Source organism: Acipenser ruthenus, unplaced genomic scaffold (assembly GCF_902713425.1).
Source record: "Acipenser ruthenus unplaced genomic scaffold, fAciRut3.2 maternal haplotype, whole genome shotgun sequence".
Taxonomy (NCBI): Eukaryota; Metazoa; Chordata; class Actinopteri; order Acipenseriformes; family Acipenseridae; genus Acipenser; species Acipenser ruthenus.
In genome coordinates, this window is record NW_026708485.1 from 10,042 (window position 1) to 25,000 (window position 14,959).

General features: G+C 42.0%; 1 non-coding gene and 2 pseudogenes across 1 annotated transcript; all 3 read right to left on the reverse strand.

Moving 5' to 3' along the window:
* Window positions 1-1,301: 1,301 nt before the first annotated feature.
* On the reverse strand, window positions 1,302-1,366 carry LOC131733534 (U6 spliceosomal RNA; annotated as a pseudogene).
* A 3,557-nt stretch (window positions 1,367-4,923) lies between these two features.
* On the reverse strand, window positions 4,924-5,030 carry LOC131733541 (U6 spliceosomal RNA). Its single transcript, XR_009326350.1, has one exon. It is a non-coding gene; the product is annotated as a U6 spliceosomal RNA (small nuclear RNA).
* A 7,773-nt stretch (window positions 5,031-12,803) lies between these two features.
* LOC131733535 (U6 spliceosomal RNA) lies at window positions 12,804-12,868 on the reverse strand (annotated as a pseudogene).
* Window positions 12,869-14,959: the final 2,091 nt, after the last annotated feature.

Genomic DNA, 14,959 nt, shown 5'->3' on the forward strand with positions numbered 1-14,959 from the left:
AAGCAGTTGCACTGTCCTCCCTAAGGAGATACTACTGGCCCTATTCCTATAGCTAAATAAGTCAGCAAGAGTGACAGACAGCAAAAGCAGGGACGTCAGAGGTGTCAATTTCACGAACAATCGGTTTATTATTGTGAACAATAATGTCAACAAATGAAAAAATGAACAAATGAATGAAATGAATAATGATAAGAAAGTAATTCAAATAATTGCAGGTAACAGGCAAGAAAAGCTGGTACAGATAAGCATGTAGGAACAAACAAAAGGCTAAACGGTATCACCAAACAGAAATGAATGTAGTGTCCGGAGGGTCTCCAATAAACCCACACTCACAAACACAACACACACAGATAGACAAAAGATGGTGGGAGAATGACAGGTAGGCCCAACAAGTCCAGTAATAGCAGGGTAATTGAAATCCATATAAAGTAACAAAATAACAAAAAATATAGGCCACAAAGTATCAAATTAAAGTAGAAAAAATCCAAACAAAAAAGAAATGATCTCACCCACAAATAAGGCAGTCCAGCAAAGTGTCCCAAAATGATGGTGATTGTAGAAAGTTGAAAACATTGAGTACGTTGAAATTGTTGAGACTGTCCAGTAGTGTTGAGTTGAATGGTGAACAGTTGTTTGGAAAAAAATCAGGAGGATCAGGAAAAAATGGAGACTGTCACACATAAAACAACAAACACTAAACAGACCTAGAAAAACAGCTAAACTTAAACAAGTAACAGTGAAAACAAAAAGAGCAGCTTAGACAACGTGCAGCAACAAAAGAAAATAAACGGATGCACTGGAATTATCTAAGGATGTTAATGGATTCACTGAAATTTAAGTAGAGAAAATGCTGTAGTTTAATGGATTCCTCTAAGAAAGGGAGTCTCCCTCAGGCCTGATTAGCCAGCTTTAATACAGGTGCTGGCTACTAAGGAGCTCTGAGATTGGAGGGGTGGAAATCTGAATGAGCCAATGGGGAGAGAGGATGGACAGAGGGTGGTTGCAAGGAACTATGGGAAATGAAGTTTTGACCTGGCCAGGCTACTGACCCTAATTAAAGGGACAGGTGGGTGAGACTTACACCCACATTATGTAGCATGGGAATTGCTACAAGTTTACAAACGAGAGGAGGCCATTCAGCCCATCTTGCTCGATAGGTTGTTAGTAGCTTATTGACCCCAGAATCTCATCATGCAGCTTCTTGAAGGATCCCCGGGTGTCAGCTTCAAAAACATTACTGGGAAGCTGGTCCAGACCCTCCTATTTTCTGTTCTGAATACCCCTTTATCTAATCTCCATTTGGGGCCATGCTAATCTTCTCTGTATCGTTCCAATTTTAGTATATGTGCTGCCCTAACGAACGCACGGTGCTTAGCTGATGCGCCTCTATGTGCAGCGAGTGGCTAAAGAGCGATTGGTCTTGTGGTGTGGCAAGCATAGTCCAATTGTTTCCATTTGCTCTGCGTATATGCATGGTTGTCCACAATCAACACGCAGAGGGTTACAAACTCTGAGGATATCACGTTTGCAGAAAGTGGCTGAATAAAGAAGTCTGCACATCTGCACCTTCAAACCGGCTGGGAAAGATATGCAAATACTGACATGTTACCTATGATGTTGAGCCCTCCGGATTGGCCAGCATACCAAAAGACTTGCAGGTTGACCAGGGTCCCGTTTCGTATCACAGCGCGGAATGCAACTGACACCTCAGAGGAGGGGGCTTAATACTCGGGGCTAGGGTCAGAGTTAGGGTTTAATAATTGCACTCAATGATTATTAGGAATACAGAACTACACAGTTCTTGCAATTATACCTTTAGACACGATGTAGTGGTCATCTAGTTTAAAAACAGTTACAAGAAATAACTGATGAAACTACCTCAGCTGGAGGCCATTCTTCCAGGAACAGGAGTGAATGATGCCAGGTTATACGGTCAGAGGTAATAATATTAATAATAATAATAATAATAACAGTTTAAACTCACGTTTAATAAAGCAGTGAGCACAGCTATACATCAGAGAGACAGCTGGGAGATATGCAAATTTAACAAGTTTGCTTACTGTCACAAAATCCGTAGGTTCAGATTTCTGTACGTACTCTGTTCCATTTAGCTCAGTATACACTCTTATCTCAGGGGAGACGTTAGGAGGACAGAGATGTTACTACTCCTTGTGGGGTATTTTTATTACGCTCTTGACCCGCAATATATCCAGATGACTAATATAGCACCCAAGAAATTGACAGACTTATGTATTTAAAGTTTGCAGAAGATGGACCACCTTACCCTGTCTGGGATGAGTGTGGTACTCCATTGTAATTACTTAGGAGTTATATAGGTTTTTCGTCCCATTGGAATACATGGGACGCCTCAATTAAATCCAATCATTAATCTGGTGAGACAGCTCTTATCCCTTTTACGAATAATGGTTTTCAAAAGTTCCGGACTAACTTTTCAGAATGAATAGGTGTCATGTACTGAATGAATTCAAAACTTCACATTTGTCCAACTCTATGATCTCATTCTTTGTTTTCCTCCGAGCCCCTCCTTTATCTGAAAAGTTAAGTGAACCAAAGTTCCCAGGATCTTGGTTTATAATATAATATAAAAACACTACTGTTTATATGTGCATGCAAAACACTATTTTTATATGTGTTATATATGAGAGATGTTCTTAATATGTGACATCATCTTCTAATTCATTATATTTTGCTAAATTAAAGGCATGTGTTTCTTTTAACCTCATATTGTTTCATCATTTTGTTAATGAGTCAGTTTTAATTCCATATACCATTGTCTAACAGAGGATTTGACAAAAGATTGTCTCGTGCAGTATTTAAGTCAATTAGTTTCACTAAGTTTAAGTGGTAATAGTTTTCATTAGAATTATTTATCCCTTAAAAGATGCACTAACCAGGCTCTGACCTGTATCTGACTTCTAAATATGCTATTCCAAGCAGTTTTCCAGAGTCTTGTTTTTTCAAGGCCAAAGTCTGTGCAAACACTTTTTTAGATCTATGACCTATCAATGTCTGTTAAGCCATCATTTTTGCATATTATTTCAAGATATATTCTTATCTGTGCTAAACCACTAATTCCATAAACCCTAAATTGCAAATCTACAAGACTTGCAGCTTTGCTAGCGTAGAATGCAATAAGACCCCCTCCTTTCTCTACAGCCTGTTCATCGGGATAAGGAGAGAGGCCCCTTTTAGCAATAGAGCAGTTTCAAAGAACCACATTATAAGGACTCCATCTACCATCATTAGACAATAGTATAGTGGATTAACAACAAGGTACATTATAGTATATTATTACAAACTTAACACAAAAACATAACACAACACCCTTAAAATTCTATAATTCAATGGATATCATAATGTCTAGAGGTCTTGTTGTTCAATAGAAGGAGAAATAAACTGTACCACTTTCCCTTTTAATTAAATCGAATACTGCTTCCAGCTTTTAATCTTCTTATTAATACAGTAAAGTCATGAACAAGCAATAATACTTGTCAGTTTAAATAATATGTTTTCTTATTATAGCAAATACTTAAAACATACTATTAATCTTATGAAATCAAATAATTAGTTTTAGTTTCAAATACCATGCTGTCTAAAAAAAGGTTTTAATCATTTATTTTATTAATTTACAATACCTTTGTGTCTAATTACTAGTCTTTGACCATTATAAACTATAAACAGTGTAAATTATCACTGAACCTTTTTAACTATGAATGTGGCATTTCAAGAAAAACTTAATTATTTTACTTCAGTTTAACAGTTGCTGCTAGAATTTATAATATCACTTTATTTCTTTGGTGAATCCCTCTAAGATTTAAATCCAAATACAGGCCAGTATAACTGCATTCAACTCTTATATTTTTTATAATGACTGAACTAGGCTTGACCCTGTTCTTTGTTCATACAAAATCCAGCTGAGACAGGTTTTTTCTTAAGACCTTGGCTGTTCAGTTTTAATGTTCATTTATTTGTGGTAAAGAATCTCTTTCTTATCTTGTTTGTAGGTGTGATTAACGTTCACTTTTAGCCGGAATGGTGCTTTTTTATTCCGAGATTACTAAGTACTTAATTAAAAACATGTGTAGACTGACCTATTTCATGGAGCAAGAGAGCCACCTGCTGGCGGTACATGGATACTCCCTCTTTATCCTTCCTTCAAAAAACCTCTAACACTTCATTTTTATGTCAAAGTACATTCCATATTTGAAATCGCCTAGGACATGTCCAGCATATCCATGTGTTCCCAGCAGGATTCAGCTTCTGTACCAGGTTTCGCTCTAGTTGTTTCCACAAGAAGTCCCTTGATCCAATGTTTCTCCAGCACAGGTGTGGATTTCCATGGTCTGACTTCATTCCTATAAGATACTTGGACACGTTTAGCTGTACATATTACTTCTATATATTTCCTTTTGTTCACACCGGGTCATTTTGCAAGGTATGCGCTCCATCCAGAATTCTAAAGGAGGTCAAAACTCACTGTGATTCATATTTTTGGGCACTCAATTACTGTTCTTTTCCACATCATCAGTAGCAAACTTAACATAAATGAATCTGAATCAGTTGATGAACCGTGCACTGTAGCTTACTGAGATCCTCCATGCAAAGGAGTCCAATGTTTTACTACATGGAATAACTAGTTCACTGTCACCTGTGACATTACTATACCAGAATCTAAATCATTAACGTGGATTAGGAATAGCAGAGGTCCTAATACTGATCCCTGTGGTACACCACTGGTTACCTCGCTCCATTTTGAGGGTGCTCCTCTAATCAAATTAGGGTTTGGGTTTGGTTTTGGGCTTGGGTTAGGATTGGGGTTCAGGTTCAGCTTCAATGTTTCGGGTTCTACCAGGGTAGTTATTCCAAGGCAGGTACAGTACTATTCCCAACGACAAAAAAGACCAAAATGTGGAACGCTTCACGAATTTGCGTGTCATCCTTGCGCAGGGGCCATGCTAATCTTCTCTGTATCGTTCCAATTTTAGTATATGTGCTGCCGTAGCGAACACACGGTGCTTACCTGATACGCGCCTCTATGTACAGCGAGTGGCTAAAGAGCGATTGGTGTTGTGGTGTGTCAAGCATAGTCCAATTGTTTCCAATTGCTCTGCGTATATGCATGGTTGTCCACAATCAACACGCAGAGGGTTACAAACTCTGAGGATATCACGTTTGCAGAAAGCGGCTGAATAAAGAAGTCTGCACATCTGCACCTTCAAACCGGCTGGGAAAGATATGCAAATACTGACATGTTACCTATGATGTTGAGCCCTCCGGATTGGCCAGCATACCAAAAGACTTGCAGGTTGACCAGGGTCCCGTTTCGTATCACAGCGCGGAATGCAACTGACACCTCAGAGGAGGGGGCTTAATACTCGGGGCTAGGGTCAGAGTTAGGGTTTAATAATTGCACTCAATGATTATTAGGAATACAGAACTACACAGTTCTTGCAATTATACCTTTAGACACGATGTAGTGGTCATCTAGTTTAAAAACAGTTACAAGAAATAACTGATGAAACTACCTCAGCTGGAGGCCATTCTTCCAGGAACAGGAGTGAAGGATGCCAGGTTATACGGTCAGAGGTAATAATATTATTAATAATAAGAATAACAGTTTAAACTCACGTTTAATAAAGAAGTGAGCACAGCTATACATCAGAGAGACAGCTGGGAGATATGCAAATACTGACCCGTTACGTAGAAGGTTGACCAGGGTCCCACCCCCTCTGTTGGTGCAGAATGTTACTGCACCTCAGAAGGAGATAGGCTTAATAGCCGGGGTTAGTGTTAAGAACATAAGAACATAAGAAAGTTTGTAACGATCACTCTGCACAACTGAGAAGCAGTTGCACTGTCCTCCCTAAGGAGATACTACTGGCCCTATTCCTATAGCTAAATAAGTCAGCAAGAGTGACAGACAGCAAAAGCAGGGACGTCAGAGGTGTCAATTTCACGAACAATCGGTTTATTATTGTGAACAATAATGTCAACAAATGAAAAAATGAACAAATGAATGAAATGAATAATGATAAGAAAGTAATTCAAATAATTGCAGGTAACAGGTAAGAAAAGCTGGTACAGATAAGCATGTAGGAACAAACAAAAGGCTAAACGGTATCACCAAACAGAAATGAATGTAGTGTCCGGAGGGTCTCCAATAAACCCACACTCACAAACACAACACACACAGATAGACAAAAGATGGTGGGAGAATGACAGGTAGGCCCAACAAGTCCAGTAATAGCAGGGTAATTGAAATCCATACAAAGTAACAAAATAACAAAAAATATAGGCCACAAAGTATCAAATTAAAGTAGAAAAAATCCAAACAAAAAAGAAATGATCTCACCCACAAATAAGGCAGTCCAGCAAAGTGTCCCAAAATGATGGTGATTGTAGAAAGTTGAAAACATTGAGTACGTTGAAATTGTTGAGACTGTCCAGTAGTGTTGAGTTGAATGGTGAACAGTTGTTTGGAAAAAAATCAGGAGGATCAGGAAAAAATGGAGACTGTCACACATAAAACAACAAACACTAAACAGACCTAGAAAAACAGCTAAACTTAAACAAGTAACAGTGAAAACAAAAAGAGCAGCTTAGACAACGTGCAGCAACAAAAGAAAATAAACGGATGCACTGGAATTATCTAAGGATGTTAATGGATTCACTGAAATTTAAGTAGAGAAAATGCTGTAGTTTAATGGATTCCTCTAAGAAAGGGAGTCTCCCTCAGGCCTGATTAGCCAGCTTTAATACAGGTGCTGGCTACTAAGGGCTCTGAGATTGGAGGGGTGGAAATCTGAATGAGCCAATGGGGAGAGAGGATGGACAGAGGGTGGTTGCAAGGAACTATGGGAAATGAAGTTTTGACCTGGCCAGGCTACTGACCCTAATTAAAGGGACAGGTGGGTGAGACTTACACCCACATTATGTAGCATGGGAATTGCTACATATTCCCCCCCCCCACACTGGAGGTGCAAGGGATGAACGCCATAGTAGCGTTTTAAATTAACAATATTGACAGTATCCTCTTTGAAATAATCTGGCTCCCCCCACTTGACTTTGTAGTTGTTGGGTCCAAGTCTCTTGGTTACAAGAGCTGGCCCAAACCATTTAGGGGCAAGTTTTGCGGAAAACTTTCCGGAGGCATCAGATAAGGGGTGAGATCTTATCCAGACTAACTCACCTTCTTCATACTGACAGTGTGCTCTCCGGGCATTGTAATTCCGAGCTTGCCGTTTTTGAGCTTTGGCAACGTAATCCCTCACCTCTTCGGCAATCTGCTGCTGGCGATCTAGCAGTTGGTAGGGATCGGTGGATGGAGCAGGAGCAACAGCGATTAATCGGTCCAATGGGCCTCTGATGGTCCTTCCGAGCGCTAGTACTGCAGGAGAGAAGCCAGTGGTTTCATGTTTGGCGGTGTTGAGGGCGAAACGAAACTCGGGTAGCCACTGATCCCACAGCTGATGGTTTTTCCCGACGAAAGATGCAACCATGGTCTTTAAGGTGCGGTTCACGCGTTCTGTCAGGTTGGTCTGTGGGTGGTAGCTGGTGGTGAGTTTTTGTACTACTCCCCAGGTCTTGCACACCTCTGCGAGTAGCTGGCTCGTGAACTGAGGTCCACGGTCTGAAAGAATGTGTTGCGGTGTTCCCCATCGAGTGAATATTTCCTGCGTCAAAATATTCACAATCTTGGTGGTCTTACTGTCCCGCAATGGAAACAGCTCAACCCACTTTGTGAAGTAATCAACAATGACCAGGATGTAAGTGTTACCTTTTTTACTTCTGGGGAAAGGTCCCATTAGGTCCAGACCCAGCATCTCTCCGGGCTCCTTCACAGTAGTGGACTGGAGTTGACCTGCAGGTTTGGTGTTGGACGGTTTGTACTTCTGGCAGGTTTGACACTCCTTTATGTGGTGCCATGTATCTTTACGGATGGAGGGCCACCATGCAACCTCCAGCATGCGCAACAGGGTCTTCATCCTGCCCAGGTGACCTCCCAAAGGGTTGTCATGGTAGTAGTGGAGGAAGGAATCCGTCAGCTGTTCCGGAATAACCAGCTGGTATCGGAATCCTTGTTTAGGAATGGGCACCCGGCGATACACAAGTCCCTGCTGTTGGATGAAGGAGATGCGGTTATCATTGGCAGTATTGGAAGCAATGTCATTGATGATGTCAGAGATAGCTGGGTCTTTGGACTGAGCGGCCGCAATCTGGTCCATGGTGGTGGGAAGATCCATGCTAGCACACACTGATGCAGAAGGAGTTGAAGGTGGTACAAGTGGAGCTCTGGAGAGTGCATCAGGTACAAGATTCAGACTACCTTTCCTGTAAATAACGGTAAAAGTGAATTGTTGTAGGCGAAGAGTCCAGCGGGTCAGTCTGGAAGAGGTTTTTGGGTTATTGAATGCCCAGGAGAGTGCAGCGTGGTCAGTGACAACCTCAAACTCCATCCCCTCCAGATAATGCCGCCATTTTTCTACTGCCCACACGACAGCGAGACACTCCTTTTCAGATGTGGAGTAGTTTTTTTTCGGCAGAGTTCAGTAATTTGGAGGCGTAGGCTATTACCTTCTCATCATCTCCTTCTAGCTGAGTCAGAACCGCTCCAAGTCCTACATCGCTGGCATCAGTAAAGACTCGGAACGTCTTGTTGATGTCCGGGTGAGCGAGGACTGGAGGACTGATCAAAGCTTCTTGGAGGAGTTTGAAACTCTTCTGGCACTCTCCTGTCCATTTCCAGGGGACATCTTTCTTTTTCAAGTTGTTAAGTGGGGCAGCAATATCCGCAAACCTGGGGATTTACTTGTGGTACCACCCTGCCAAACCTAGGAACCGTTGAACCTCCTTCAAGTTGGTAGGAATGGGATATTCCTGGATGGCTTGGAGCTTGTGGGGATCAGCAGCTACACCCTCACCTGAAACCACATGACCAAGGAAATGGAGAGTGTGTTTGAAGAAGTGGCATTTTTTGAGATTGAGAGTAAGACGGGCCAGATGAAGTTTGTGGAAGACAGCTTCGAGGTCTTGAAGATGCTGTGCGGAGTTTGGTGAATAGACAATGATGTCATCTATGTAGACGAAACAGATCTTCCCTCGGAGGTCTCCTAACACTCTCTCCATCAGCCGTTGAAAAGTGGCTGCAGCATTTTTTAACCCAAAAGGCATTACATTAAATTGATAAAATCCAAAGGGTGTAGTAAACGCAGTCTTCGCTCTACTTGCTGAGTCCATCGCCACTTGCCAGTAACCCGAGCGTAGATCAAGGGAACTGAATACCGCAGCACCACTCAGGGACTCCAGGATGTCATGAATGAGGGGCATGGGATATGCATCAAAGACAGTCTTTGCATTCAGCTTTCTGTAGTCCACACAGAACCTGTAACCACCATCTTTCTTCTCTGTGAGCACCACTGGAGAGGACCATGGGGAGTTAGATGGTTCTATAACTCCGTCCAGAAGCATGTCTTGGACGTGTTCCTTGATTAAAGCCTTCTTCAGTGGAGACGCTCTATACAGTCGACCCCGAACAGGGACTTCGTCCTCAGTGGAGATGGAGTGACGGGTGACGGTGGTCATTCCCAACTTATCAGTACAGACTGAAGACCACTTTTGCTGGAGGTTCTGGAGTTGTTGCTCGACAGGAGATGGTTCAGCTGAAGTGATGGTCATGGTCACCTTCGCCGGTTGGCATGGCTTTGGATCAGAGGTGGTAGGTGGCTGGCAAGATGTATGGAAGTAGAGGCTGACACTCGATAAGGACCTATCCCAGGAAGCTTCCCCCTCATACCGTGGCAAAAAAGGATGGTAGGAGAAATCCTTCTGATGTTTGACACCATACTGCCTATTGACAATGTCAATCTGGGTATGAGTTTTCTCCAGGAAATCCAAGCCTAGAACAAGGGGAAACGTCAGGTGATGATCCTGTAGGATATATGTGCCTAGAAACCAGATCTCTCCGTGGAGAAGGTAAGTGAGGCGAACTTGACCTTTGGCCTGGTGTGACTGTCCATCCGCCAGCATGAAATACTGGTCCTGTGCAGACTCCAGCTCTTCCCCTGGATGAGCGATCTTCCTCCAGAGACTCTCTCTCATTAGAGTGAAGGTGCTCCCAGTGTCCAGGACTGCAGGCCCTTGGAGCCCTCGAACGCCCACATCCACGATCAGCAGAGTCAGGCTTGCAGCAGGAACTATATTTTCTTCTCCTGGCTTCTCACCATGCTGACCTCTGCCGGCTTCTTCGTAGCTCCTTTCTGGCTCCTCTTGTCCTGAACGGCTTTGCTGGAGTTTGACTTGACCCAGTATTCCCGCTGGGCAGCGTTGTCTCTCTCCACCTGGGTCCCGATGCGCACCAGTTCTGCCACTGTCTTCACTGTTCCCCTAAGGCAGCTTGCCAGTTTGGGATTACAGCTGTTTAGAATGCGACAAACCAACTCAGTCTCCTCCAAGTCTGGCTTCCAGCGCAGACATAGGGCACGGTAGTCATAGGCGAAGTCAAGGATTCGCTCGTCAGGCAGCTGGACTCTGGAGCGGAGTAGGTCTTCCACTTCGGTCTGGAAGTCAGACGGCAGAAAGGCTTGACGGAAGACAGTCTTGAACTGTTCCCAGGAGTGGATTCCCTTGCGCTCTGCAACCCACCAGCTCTTTGCTGAGCCTTTCAGCACACTGGACATGGTTGCCAGGATCTGATTTGGTGTCATGGGTCGTAGCGCTAGGAATTCATCACATTTGTCCAGGAAGTCAATGGCATCGCTGCTGGCCTCCCTGCCAAACTCTGGGAAGTTGATTTTAATGGGCAGCTTTGCTTGGGAAAGACTTCCTTCAGTTCTGGAGCCATGGTAATCAGCAGACCCACCATCAAAGGAGAATTGTTGTGGTGCAGACCGCTTTCTAGAGGAGAGAGACGGCAAAGAAAGTGGTAGACGAGGGGTGCTGGTCTTTTTGAAGAGTTTCTTCAGCTCTTCTCCCCACAGCACATCGCGGCGTTTCAGGCACTTCACCACTTCCAGATCCATTTCGTCAAGGGCCTCTTGCCTTCGATTCTCCATATCTGTGAAGCGTCCTTCGATGTAACCTCCTGACCTGTTCACGATTAATGCTGCTCTCCTGTAACTCAGACAGCTGTGTTTCCAGTTGCTCAACACGGTCAGTGAGATGGGAACAGTGCTCAGTCAATTGCCCTATCGCAACGCTGTCAGTAAGGTTCCCTTCATCATCATCGCCTCCAGAAAGATCTGCCCCTTCCTGTGTAATGTACAGGTCACTAATGCGGGTGGTTCTCTCTGTGATAGGCTCTCTGATAGTCACATGGGGTCTATCTCCAATCTCAGAGAAGTTTAGCGAAGTCAAGGTCTGATTTTCCATTTCTGACATTAAGTTCCCAACAATTTAAACTGATGAATTTAGATATGAATTTAATGACACAAAGGGTCCCCGTACGGGCCACCAATTCTGTAACGATCACTCTGCACAACTGAGAAGCAGTTGCACTGTCCTCCCTAAGGAGATACTACTGGCCCTATTCCTATAGCTAAATAAGTCAGCAAGAGTGACAGACAGCAAAAGCAGGGACGTCAGAGGTGTCAATTTCACGAACAATCGGTTTATTATTGTGAACAATAATGTCAACAAATGAAAAAATGAACAAATGAATGAAATGAATAATGATAAGAAAGTAATTCAAATAATTGCAGGTAACAGGCAAGAAAAGCTGGTACAGATAAGCATGTAGGAACAAACAAAAGGCTAAACGGTATCACCAAACAGAAATGAATGTAGTGTCCGGAGGGTCTCCAATAAACCCACACTCACAAACACAACACACACAGATAGACAAAAGATGGTGGGAGAATGACAGGTAGGCCCAACAAGTCCAGTAATAGCAGGGTAATTGAAATCCATATAAAGTAACAAAATAACAAAAAATATAGGCCACAAAGTATCAAATTAAAGTAGAAAAAATCCAAACAAAAAAGAAATGATCTCACCCACAAATAAGGCAGTCCAGCAAAGTGTCCCAAAATGATGGTGATTGTAGAAAGTTGAAAACATTGAGTACGTTGAAATTGTTGAGACTGTCCAGTAGTGTTGAGTTGAATGGTGAACAGTTGTTTGGAAAAAATCAGGAGGATCAGGAAAAAATGGAGACTGTCACACATAAAACAACAAACACTAAACAGACCTAGAAAAACAGCTAAAACTTAAACAAGTAACAGTGAAAACAAAAAGAGCAGCTTAGACAACGTGCAGCAACAAAAGAAAATAAACGGATGCACTGGAATTATCTAAGGATGTTAATGGATTCACTGAAATTTAAGTAGAGAAAATGCTGTAGTTTAATGGATTCCTCTAAGAAAGGGAGTCTCCCTCAGGCCTGATTAGCCAGCTTTAATACAGGTGCTGGCTACTAAGGAGCTCTGAGATTGGAGGGGTGGAAATCTGAATGAGCCAATGGGGAGAGAGGATGGACAGAGGGTGGTTGCAAGGAACTATGGGAAATGAAGTTTTGACCTGGCCAGGCTACTGACCCTAATTAAAGGGACAGGTGGGTGAGACTTACACCCACATTATGTAGCATGGGAATTGCTACAAGTTTACAAACGAGAGGAGGCCATTCAGCCCATCTTGCTCGATAGGTTGTTAGTAGCTTATTGACCCCAGAATCTCATCATGCAGCTTCTTGAAGGATCCCCGGGTGTCAGCTTCAAAAACATTACTGGGAAGCTGGTCCAGACCCTCCTATTTTCTGTTCTGAATACCCCTTTATCTAATCTCCATTTGGGGCCATGCTAATCTTCTCTGTATCGTTCCAATTTTAGTATATGTGCTGCCCTAACGAACGCACGGTGCTTAGCTGATGCGCCTCTAGGTGCAGCGAGTGGCTAAAGAGCGATTGGTCTTGTGGTGTGGCAAGCATAGTCCAATTGTTTCCATTTGCTCTGCGTATATGCATGGTTGTCCACAATCAACACGCAGAGGGTTACAAACTCTGAGGATATCACGTTTGCAGAAAGTGGCTGAATAAAGAAGTCTGCACATCTGCACCTTCAAACCGGCTGGGAAAGATATGCAAATACTGACATGTTACCTATGATGTTGAGCCCTCCGGATTGGCCAGCATACCAAAAGACTTGCAGGTTGACCAGGGTCCCGTTTCGTATCACAGCGCGGAATGCAACTGACACCTCAGAGGAGGGGGCTTAATACTCTGGGCTAGGGTCAGAGTTAGGGTTTAAGAATTGCACTCAATGATTATTAGGAATACAGAACTACACAGTTCTTGCAATTATACCTTTAGACACGATGTAGTGGTCATCTAGTTTAAAAACAGTTACAAGAAATTACTGATGAAACTACCTCAGCTGGAGGCCATTCTTCCAGGAACAGGAGTGAATGATGCCAGGTTATACGGTCAGAGGTAATAATATTAATAATAATAATAATAATAATAACAGTTTAAACTCACGTTTAATAAAGAAGTGAGCACAGCTATATATCAGAGAGACAGCTGAGAGATATGCAAATTTAACAAGTTTGCTTACTGTCACAAAATCCGTAGGTTCAGATTTCTGTACGTACTCTGTTCCATTTAGCTCAGTATACACTCTTATCTCAGGGGAGACGTTAGGAGGACAGAGATGTTACTACTCCTTGTGGGGTATTTTTATTACGCTCTTGACCCGCAATATATCCAGATGACTAATATAGCACCCAAGAAATTGACAGACTTATGTATTTAAAGTTTGCAGAAGATGGACCACCTTACCCTGTCTGGGATGAGTGTGGTACTCCACTGTAATTACTTAGGAGTTATATAGGTTTTTCGTCCCATTGGAATACATGGGACGCCTCAATTAAATCCAATCATTAATCTGGTGAGACAGCTCTTATCCCTTTTACGAATAATGGTTTTCAAAAGTTCCGGACTAACTTTTCAGAATGAATAGGTGTCATGTACTGAATGAATTCAAAACTTCACATTTGTCCAACTCTATGATCTCATTCCTTGTTTTCCTCCGAGCCCCTCCTTTATCTGAAAAGTTAAGTGAACCAAAGTTCCCAGGATCTTGGTTTATAATATAATATAAAAACACTACTGTTTATATGTGCATGCAAAACACTATTTTTATATATGTGTTATATATGAGAGATGTTCTTAATATGTGACATCATCTTCTAATTCATTATATTTTGCTAAATTAAAGGCATGTGTTTCTTTTAACCTCATATTGTTTCATCATTTTGTTAATGAGTCAGTTTTAATTCCATATACCATTGTCTAACAGAGGATTTGACAAAAGATTGTCTCGTGCAGTATTTAAGTCAATTAGTTTCACTAAGTTTAAGTGGTAATAGTTTTCATTAGAATTATTTATCCCTTAAAAGATGCACTAACCAGGCTCTGACCTGTATCTGACTTCTAAATATGCTATTCCAAGCAGTTTTCCAGAGTCTTGTTTTTTCAAGGCCAAAGTCTGTGCAAACACTTTTTTAGATCTATGACCTATCAATGTCTGTTAAGCCATCATTTTTGCATATTATTTCAAGATATATTCTTATCTGTGCTAAACCACTAATTCCATAAACCCTAAATTGCAAATCTACAAGACTTGCAGCTTTGCTAGCGTAGAATGCAATAAGACCCCCTCCTTTCTCTACAGCCTGTTCATCGGGATAAGGAGAGAGGCCCCTTTTAGCAATAGAGCAGTTTCAAAGAACCACATTATAAGGACTCCATCTACCATCATTAGACAATAGTATAGTGGATTAACAACAAGGTACATTATAGTATATTATTACAAACTTAACACAAAAACATAACACAACACCCTTAAAATTCTATAATTCAATGGATATCATAATGTCTAGAGGTCTTGTTGTTCAATAGAAGGAGAAATAAACTGTACCACTTTCCCTTTTAATTAAATCGAATACT